This window comes from Haemaphysalis longicornis, unplaced genomic scaffold, assembly GCF_048455015.1.
Source record: "Haemaphysalis longicornis isolate Haplotype H1 unplaced genomic scaffold, Haemaphysalis longicornis Haplotype H1 scaffold_12, whole genome shotgun sequence".
NCBI classification, from domain to species: Eukaryota; Metazoa; Arthropoda; class Arachnida; order Ixodida; family Ixodidae; genus Haemaphysalis; species Haemaphysalis longicornis.
Window position 1 is genome coordinate 80991477 of NW_027526225.1, and position 10059 is coordinate 81001535.

The following is a 10059-nucleotide window of genomic DNA, read 5'->3' on the forward strand; positions in this document are numbered from 1 at the left end:
CCCGGTCATATCGCAAAACAAAAAGCCGTGCATGGCACTAGTTCGCTCTCCCTAACGTGATGTCACTTAACCTAACTTAACATTACCTAATGACCAGGAAGCATCCGAAACACCAGAAATTGATCAAAGCCACGAAAATTATAATTGAAAATAGAGATGAGCAAATAAATAGCCGTACACGAACCACGAAACTCAGGAATATCAGGAAGCTCAAACGGAACCTCCACCACAACGGCAGACGCTCTGCCCCTGCTATAGCTTACTCTTAAATAAAATTCAAATGTCGCCGTATGGCGGATAGCAATGGCTGCAGGTCTGAGCTGAAGCACCGTCGGACGGCGCTCTAGACACTGAGTTCACAAAAATCAAGGCGCGACCGCGCCACAAATCAAGCAAACAAATCCCCACAAAACAAAGCTTCAGAGCTTTCGCAAGCCCGAGAGAAGAGAGGTCATCTCGGACGACGTGATGCACTCTACACAAGAGGCTTACAAGCGCAGCCTCCACAGGAAAGCGGTCCATACAGGCAAAGCTCGCCCGCTTTTTAACACGGACGGCAGAGAGCCTCAAACTCGCTTATTTAGGGCGCAGCCGTGCGTTAAGACGGACTGCACTCAATATAAAGCTGCGGAGGAATAACGCAAATAGAAAGCGACAACCTCCCAGAGGAAAGGGAGGAGCAGTTGATAAAAAAAAGGGGGAAGAGGGGAAGGGGGGGAGGCAAGGTGCGGGGCTTTCAAGGCGACCTCCGAAGACCCGTAAAAGCTGGGCGGCAGTATCTTATGCCGGCGTCTCGGAGCGAAGAACAAAGGATCCGCGCTGCATCAGCACGTCTACGCATCGGAGCCACTCCTCTATACGGCGAGGAAAAAGTAAGAACGGCTTCTTTTTTCTTCCATGGCCATTTCCTATAGCACTTCCTCTTTTTTCTCTGCCTGTTTGCGTTATTGCGTGCCGACATTTTTTCTTTTTTGTTTGTTTGTTTGTTCCATTCGAAGCGAACCCGTGGGACTCCACTAGCCCTCATCCCCTCGAATTCCTTGTGTTGGATCGAAGAGACCGCTGTTCAGGGAATCTTCAGCTGGATAAGCTACGGCGCACGTGATGCTCCCGAGTCGGCTTTTTCGGAATCTTAAGAGACGCAAGCTGTGAACCAAAGAAGCGCCAAGACGCGTGACGAAGAGATGGGCGCCGTGTAAGCATGCCTAGCTTATATCGGCAAAACAAACGGATGATTTCGCGTTGTGGCGAAGATGTACTGCCTCGGAGAGGGAGCGAAAGCTCGGGGCATATGATCAGACAAACGTATTCGCGGTTTAAGGCTTCGTAAATGCTTTGCACACGATGGCGCATATGAAAGATCGCTTCTAACACATCAGATTTAAACTGCTCCCGCGACACCACGCGGTTACGTTTGTGTTATTTTCATTGCAGCTCGTAGGCTTCGCTTCAGGTCCGAGATGCGGAGATGACAATACGAAAAATTGGCTAGCACATGGATTTGCGCAGTTACGTAGTTATGCAGTCCATTGAGCATTTTCGCACTAAATGTTAGTTCCAATCACTAAAACACGATCTCCCATGTCTTCTAAATAGATATAAGCACAAAGCAGACTAATTTCCTTGAACTGCGACAAATTTTGTGACCTTGTTGATAAATTTGAATTATCTCGAAAGCTATGTACGTAATTTTTTTTCCCTCCTCAACTTGCAGATGCTTGAGCTGATTGGTTCTTGATTCTTCTCTGTAATCGTTTCTTCGAAATGTAATCGTTTCGACAATTTAATGTGACTTGTCTCTGCACATTGTCTCTGCTCTGGTTTATAAGGTTTATGTTTTCGTTGTTACAATTTTTGTATATTTAATGTGCACATTTTTCTCTTCTGTTATGTCGCGAAACTGCATAACCTGTTAATGCTGTCGAGGTTGCTTCCACGTAACGGTTTGCTGGGCCTTGTCAAGCTGCTACTGCAGCTTTTAGCTCAGAAAGCCAGCCACAAATACTGGTAAAAAAATTTAAATCGAATTTAACATTTATTTATGTATTCTCCTATTAGAAACGATCTTAACAAAGAACGAGCGCTTTTCCGTGAAATATAAACGGTTCAGTCAGTACTGATTGTTGTAAAAAGTGTTTTGTGGTACGGCGTTCTGCTGCTGAGCACGAGGACGCGGGTTCGATTCCCGGCCGCGGCGGCTGCTTTTCTGATGAGGGCAAAAAGCGAAAGCGCCCGTGTGTTCGAGATTTCGGCGCACGTTAAAGATTCCCAGGCGGTCAAAATTAATCCGGAGCCCTCCACTACGGCACACCTCATCGCCTGCGTTGCGTCGGCGCGTTAAACCCCACAATCAATCAATTCTAAAAGGTGTTTCGAACCTATCGCGGAAAAGTTGTCGTGTTATCTGTTATCTCTGTTGCGGCTGCGCACCAGGGTGCGCGGGCCGAGGTGGCGTCACTGGCTGGATTGTATAAAACGCGGCTGTGAAATAAACACGGGGCTATTTCTTGTTTGCGGCTACATCGGAGTGGCGTCAGTCTTTTGCTCGCATCACCGCTCCCAAAGGAGCGGACACGACATGGTGTCAGAAGTGGGATGAGCCTCCTCTCCCTCGGTGGCGTTGCGGCATTCACCCTGCACTCGTTCGTACGATGACGGACCAGAAAGCGGCAGCCAGCCCACCAGCGGCCGCCCTGCCACCGCCTGCGCCGTTCAACTTCGACAGGACTTCCGAGTGGCCAGAATGGATTACGTCCTTCGACGACTACCGCTACGCATCGGGGCTCAACGACAGAACGGAGGAAGCCCAGGTGAGGACGCTGTTGTACACCATGGGCAGGCAGGCCAGGAAAATTTTTCAAACGTTCGGCCTGACGGAGGAAGAGCCCCGAAGCTACGCGGTGGTGAAGACAAAGTTTGACGCTCATTTCGTGGCCGCCAAGAACATAGTCTACGAAAGCGCTAATTTTCATCGCCGGAAGCAAGAGCCCGGAGAAAGCGTGGACAAGTTTGTGACAGCCCTGCATGAGCTAGCCGACCGCTGCGAATTTGCAGAATTCCGGGAGCGCATGATCAGGGACAGATTTGTCGTAGGCCTCCGAGACGCACAGCTGTCAGAAGCTCTCCAGATGGATGCCACTCTTACGCTAGCGACCGCTCTAGCGAAGGCCAGACTCAAGGAAACAGTCCACCGACAGCAACTGGAACTTCGGGCCGACAGCAACGAGGCAACGACTGGAGAACTGGGCACCATTCAACGGACACCGAGCGAGCCGTTTATCAGCCGGGAGGGGCGCACCACCGAACAGCAACGACAGTCGCTGCAGCCATGGTCACGAGAAAACCGCCGACTACCAGGGTGCCGGTTCTGTGGACGTGAGAATCATGCGAGAACCCGGTGCCCCGCACGGTTATCACGGTGCCACCTTTGTGGAACCAAAGGACATTTCGCCGTGGTCTGCCAGAAGTCCAAGGAAAACAACCAGGTGGGCGTGTCTGTGCTAGAAGGCGAAGGACAAAATTTTTTTCTCGGGACACTCGGCAGCTGTAATGCCAGATACGCGGAAGTGTGTATTAACAATGTACGCGTATGTGCAAAAATTGATTCGGGAGCCGAGGTCACTGTCGTTCCGCCCGATTTCCCCGGTGTTCCGCCTCGCATAGACAAATCACAAGCTGTGTTGAGGAGCGCCGCAGATGAGCGCCTTGATGTTAAGGGTTCCTTTCCTGCTGAGATAGTTTGGAAAGGCAAAACCGTGCGACAAACAGTGTACGTTGTTGAGTCACTGCAGTGTGTTTTGCTAGGGCTCCCAGCAATTGAAGCCCTCGGTGTGGTCAAATTTGTTGATGCTGTTGATGATAAACAGTACGAGTACTTGTATCCGCAGCTCTTTCGTGGCCTGGGCACGATGCCCGGCGAATACACCATTCGCATGAAGGAGGGCGCGGTTCCCTTCGCAATTTTTACACCTCGACGAATACCCATTCCGTTAAAGGACCCTATCAAACTAGAGTTGGACAAAATGGTCGAAAGTGAGGTCATTCGGAAGGTTGACGGTCCGACTAAATGGTGTGCAGGAATAGTGCCAGTAGTAAAACCATCCGGGGAAGTGCGAATATGCGTGGACCTAACCCAGCTGAACAAGAGCGTCCTACGTGAACAGTTTGTGTTGCCAACTATAGACGACGCCCTTGGGCAATTGGCGGGGGCCACATACTTTTCGAAATTGGATGCCAATTCCGGGTTCCACCAGGTTAAGTTGGCAAAAGAAAGCCAGGAGCTGACAACTTTTATCACTCCGTTCGGTAGGTACTGCTTCCAGCGACTGCCGTTCGGTATCAGCTCGGCTCCGGAATACTTCCAAAAGCAAATGGCTGAAATCTTGGAGGGCCTCCCAGGGGTGGTGAACCTAATGGATGACATTTTGGTTTACGGATCAACGGAACAGGAACACGACGAACGGCTGCACGCAGTACTCGAAAGGCTCGTAAAAGCTGGCGTGACACTTAATCGGGCAAAGTGTTCTTTTTGTGTCACACGGGTAGCGTTTTTAGGATACGTGGTCGATTCTTCAGGAATCAGGCCAGATCCCAAAAAAGTTCACGCCATAAACGAGATGGCTACGCCAAAAAGTGTTGCGGATGTACGCAGGTTTTTGGGCATGATAAACTATCTGGCAAGGTTTGTGAGCAATCTTGCTGACGTATCAGCACCGCTCCGCAGTCTGCTCTTGAAAGACAGAGAGTGGCATTGGGGCCCGCCTCAGCAAAGAGCATTCGAGGCTCTAAAAGCATTGATCACCTCGGCGCAATGCGTCGCGAAATTCGACCCCAAGCTGCGCACCATTGTGTCGGCCGACGCATCGTCGGTAGGTCTCGGCTGTGTGCTGATGCAAGTGCAGCCGGACGGCGAAAGGCGGCCCGTTGCGTATCACTCTCGGTCATTAACACCAACGGAGCAACGATACGCGCAAATAGAAAAGGAAGCGCTGGCGCTGACGTGGGCGGCAGAAAGGCTCGAGTGTTTTTTGATAGGGCTGGAATTTCAATTTGAGACAGACCACAAACCGCTTGTATCGCTGCTGGGGCAGTCGCCGATTGATGTGCTGCCCCCCAGAATACAAAAGTTCCGATTAAGGCTCATGCGATTTTGCTTTTCGGTATCTTATGTCCCAGGAAAGCAGATTGGTACCGCCGACGCTCTTTCCCGGGCACCGTGCAAGGAAGCTGGTTTAGCGATGGGAGAGCTAGGTTGCAGCGAAGTGTCGAGCCACGTAGAAGGCTGTATTGGCGAACTCAAATTTTCAGCACACTGGGACAAAATGAAGAGGGCGCAAGAAAAAGATGAGACTTGCAAACAACTTCGCTGGTATTGTAGGGCAGGCTGGCCCCGTTGCGCAAAAGTAAGCAGTTGGCTGAGTCCTTACTGGTCGCAAAGAGCAAACCTCACGATATGTGGCGGTGTTCTTCTGCATGGGTCTCGTTTGGTGCCTCGGAGTCTAAGGAGCGAAGTTCTCCGTTCATTGCATGAGGGACACCAGGGCATTGTGAAATGTCGCGCAAGGGCTCGGGAATCGGTGTGGTGGCCAGGTCGCAGCGCCGAGCTGGCAGCTTTGGTTAATAGTTGTCAGGACTGCGCGACGCTGCGCGTTCAAAAAGCCGAACCGATGATGCAATCAGAGTCTCCCAGCTTGCCTTGGCTAAAGCTAGGAGCTGATCTTTTCCACTTGCGCGGAAGAGACTACCTTGTGGTCGTAGACTATTTTTCTCGTTATCCGGAGCTCGCCCTATTATCTTCCACAAGCTCTTCGGCGGTCATTGTACAAATGAAGAGCGTATTTGCCAGGCACGGGATCCCAGAAATTGTTGACTGACAACGGTCCTCAGTTCGCGTCTGCAGAATTTGCTGCGTTTGCGGCCAGTTACGGCTTCCATCAAGTCACATCCAGCCCCAGGTACCCGCAATCAAACGGGGCAGCCGAGCGTACGGTACAAACTGTAAAACGGCTCTTGGAAAAATCGGTTGACCCGTACCTAGCCCTCCTGGCGTATAGAGACTCCCCTGGGCCGTTGGGCACAAGTCCAGCCCAGCTACTGATGGGCAGGCGCTTACGCTCTACGCTCCCGGTGCATCCGAAAAAAACTTGTACCATCAAAGGCTCGGGATTTCAGGAGCCTTCAAAGCAGAGACGAGGCAGTTCGGAACAAGCAAAGGATCGACTACGACCGTCACCATGCGGCTACCCCCTTGCCACCCCTCGCACCAGGAAACCGGGTGTGGATAAAAGACTGCAAAAAGCCGGCAACGGTGTTGAGTTCAGCCCTGAGGCCTCGGTCGTATAGGGTGCGGACCGATGACGGAGCGGAGCTGGAGAGAAACAGGAGGCCATTGGTTAGGTACAGTGAGCGAACCAGCGGGCATGCCCCGTCTTACGACTTTCCTGCCACTCCCAACGCTACGGGGCAATCCGAGGAAGGCAACGCCTCTTCAGAGCCTTCCACGTTGAATCTAACGCCGGCCACTCCGCTGAATAAACAAAGGCCGGGCGGTTATGTGACATGTTACGGCCGCGAAATAAGACCGCCAGAGCGATATGGCTACAGTTGATACGTTCACTTGTTTCTGTTGGGGCTTTGTAGATTACTTTTGTGTTGTGTTGAAAACCCTTTAAAAAAAAAAAGGGAGATGTCGTGTTATCTGTTATCTCTGTTGCGGCTGCGCACCAGGGTGCGCGGGCCGAGGTGGCGTCACTGGCTGGATTGTATAAAACGCGGCTGTGAAATAAACACGGGGCTTTTTCTTGTTTGCGGCTACATCGGAGTGGCGTCAGTCTTTTGCTCGCATCACCGCTCCCAAAGGAGCGGACACGACAAAAGTCACGTGGTTCGGATGAGTCCTGCAACGCGGAAGATGACGGACTAATGTGCAGCAGCACGCAGCGCGTGCATTGATTGTGCATTTTGCTCTCGGAAGATTAGCCCGCTTTCTGACATAGATGCCCGGTTTGGCGTCTCCTTCCTCGAGGGCTACTAGACACCGAAGCGTTAATTTCAACCGCTGATAATAGAAGGGCCAATTACCTCGAACGGAGCTAACCAGATGGGAAATGTTACAACAAAAAGATAACAAAATAAAACGACACCAGCAGTGACGAGTAGAATATTCTCATCCAGCGAAGACTTCACGGAGTAAAAAGGTGCATGTTAAACAGGCACTACGACGAAGATATTGAACCTCCTTACGGCTCCTTTAACTTTTGTCAGACGACAAAAGATGTTTTTCTCGATTTAAAGAAAAAGGAAGCTCCGTACCATTACTTAACCAGTACACAAACACCAGCGAACCCTCCTATTTGCAAAGACAGACAGAACAAATCACGTCATAAGATAAAGCGGACGAAACAGGAAGCAAAAGAAGCAACCTTAGCGGTCAGCATACACCACGGCTGCCGAATAGTACCCTCGCGCATATAAAAAACGAACGACAGAATTCGAGACCTGCGGTGTATACGCGTCCGCGCCGCTTCCGACTCCGTGTTCCTTAGGCAAGGGCGTGAGCAGACGAGAACGAGCGATCGCGAGCGCTGGTCAGATCGCCAGGCACAAAGCCCTCCACTGCTCGTCGGTTTTATTACCAGTGGGGCCAAGAGGCAGTGGTGCAGAACAAACAGCCCCAGCGCCTACATGAGGCCAAATTTGCGCGATCCGCTGACTGAACCCCCAGTGCTCCTTCAGGCGAGCGTTCATCACCGTGCCCTAGCCCAGCCTGCACCTCGGCATCAAGGGGTAAGGTTTCGCGGAGTCGCCTTCAGGCCCTCGACACCTTCCTACTCGCTTGGCTCGTTCCCTCACGGACCCACTCGGCCAAACCGAACAGCTAATCAATTCCCGGGGTGGTTGCCGAAGTTTGCGTTTCCGGCTTAACGCTTCGACGGAGGAGACGAAAAGAACGAACGAAAGAGAACTGGGCGAAACGAAACACGGTGGAATATATACGGTGGCTGCTTGAACATACGGCGACCCCGCTTCGGCCCTCGGATCGAGCCCTGGTTTCGGGGCACCAAAAAGACCAAAAAGACAAGCAGGCTGGGACACAAGGGAGGCCGTGTGGGCTCACCCGATAACACGGCAGAGTGTGACCGATAAGAAGAAAAGTGGCCCACACGAACGCTCACCCTTTTAATCACAACCTCTGCCACCCTCAACTCCCTGCCCCCAACTCTTCGCTTCCACAGTTGTCCAGAGTATTCAAACAAAAAACGAACGAACGAACGAACGAACGAACGAACGAACAAACAAACGAGGGCGCGCGCACACGCACACACACGCACACACACACACACACACACACACACAGAGAGAGAGAGAGAGAGAGAGAGAGAGAGAGAGAGAGAGAGAGAGAGAGCTAGGAGTTCTCAACAACACTGGAATTTGGATGCGACGGCAAAAAGCAATGGGCACAAAAAACCAAAAAAAAAAAAAAGAGGGTGCGTACGCTGAGGATAACGGTGTCAAAACGTAATGGGTGAGGCTTACTTCTGTTATCTGGCTGAGCACGACGGGGACTTATCATTAATGTTGACTTTTGTAAGCATGAGCCACGCGTACATTCGAAAGAAGGCGGTCTCCGGCAGCAGTGAAGGGCAAGCGCAAGAGGTAAACGCACTCGGTCTTAGCCGGTTGGAACCGCAGCGGCTGTTCATCACTACAAACGTTTCTCTCTTCTTTGTTCACTGCCTGTACCCAAATTCTGGCTGCCCAGAGGCCACGAGGGACAGCGAACGCAGCAAGAAGATTACAAGGTATCGAAACCTAAAAAAAAAAAGCCTACACCTTCACTTCAAAATATTGGTTTCGTCCCCGAAACCGAATAATCAAATTGGCAGGACAGTGTTAACTTCATCACTCAATGCATTGCCTCGGGTTCATCCAACAGAACACGCCAAGAAATCAAGAAAACTAGTTCACATATTTCAAACCCGTAACTCTATCACAAAATACGCGAGTATTAACAAAATGCGCAGAAAATAAGCGCTCCAAAACCTCTCACCTGCTACGTATCGTATTATGTGCCGAATATCCCACAAAACAACACATATACTCCGATGTCGACAAGACGCGACAACGCTCAGCGAAGTCGCATCGAACCGGAAGCCACAGGCTCGAGTTCTCTGACTCTGGAAGTCATTCGAACACTGCGACGACCAATATCAGCGACAACAAGATCGAAGGCGACGACGATAGTTTTCGTACGCTGCAGCGAAGTACAGGGGAGCGTGAGCAAGGGGGGAAGTGCAGGGGCTAGTTGCGACCACGCAAAGATTCGAGAGCCTGCGGTTCCCGCGGCTACTTCAATTCGGCCAGCCCTATATCCCATCAACACGAGTGTTATTATTTTCTTTTCCTACCCTTTCATCCAAAGCAGCATTCCATATGCCACGCAGATGAGAGCTAAGAAGCTCTTCTTCCTCGGATGCGGCAGCAGAGGTTGTGCAAGCGGAAGAGACGCAGTGATTGGAAGATGGGAATAGCGAACGCCGAAGCAATAAGACCCGAAGCAGCAGCAAAGCTAATGCACAAACCCAGCGAAGCACAGATCCAGATACGGTCGGTGGAAAAACATCGCAGGGTCCTGGCGCAATCTGAAGACCTGATCTCGTGTATACAACACGCCGCCTTCGGCCGACGCCATTGCGACCTCATATATACCCGCGCCATCTATACAATCTCGCTGACCCCGATGTATATGCGTAGCGCACAACTGGAGCGGCGGGTAATTCGTTTTCACCTCTGCGACTGCGTTCGTGGGCTATCTCATACCATTTTATTCTGACGTAAGTCAACGTTTCTGATGGTCAGACGGTGCGAAAAGAGTGATCGACGCGATTTTCCAACACGGCACAAAACTATGTGGTCCAAATAAAGATGCAGTGAAGCCGAGGAGCCTGTAGCAGCAGCGTCATCCCCATTGGAACGCCAGCCATCATCCAAGGAATCGTAGCACCAAAGAATCGTAGCACAAGAAGGGAACCCCGAACGTCACAAACTATGCAGGTCGAG

At 51.3% G+C, this 10059-nt stretch overlaps 1 protein-coding gene and 1 pseudogene across 1 annotated transcript in view; one reads left to right on the forward strand and one right to left on the reverse strand.

Annotated features, from left to right (window-relative positions):
- LOC144162859 (muscle, skeletal receptor tyrosine protein kinase-like) overlaps window positions 1–10059 on the reverse strand; it is a gene marked incomplete in the record, with an annotated part of 645867 nt that overhangs the window by 477651 nt on the left and 158157 nt on the right.
- LOC144162180 (uncharacterized) lies at window positions 2457–6868 on the forward strand (annotated as a pseudogene).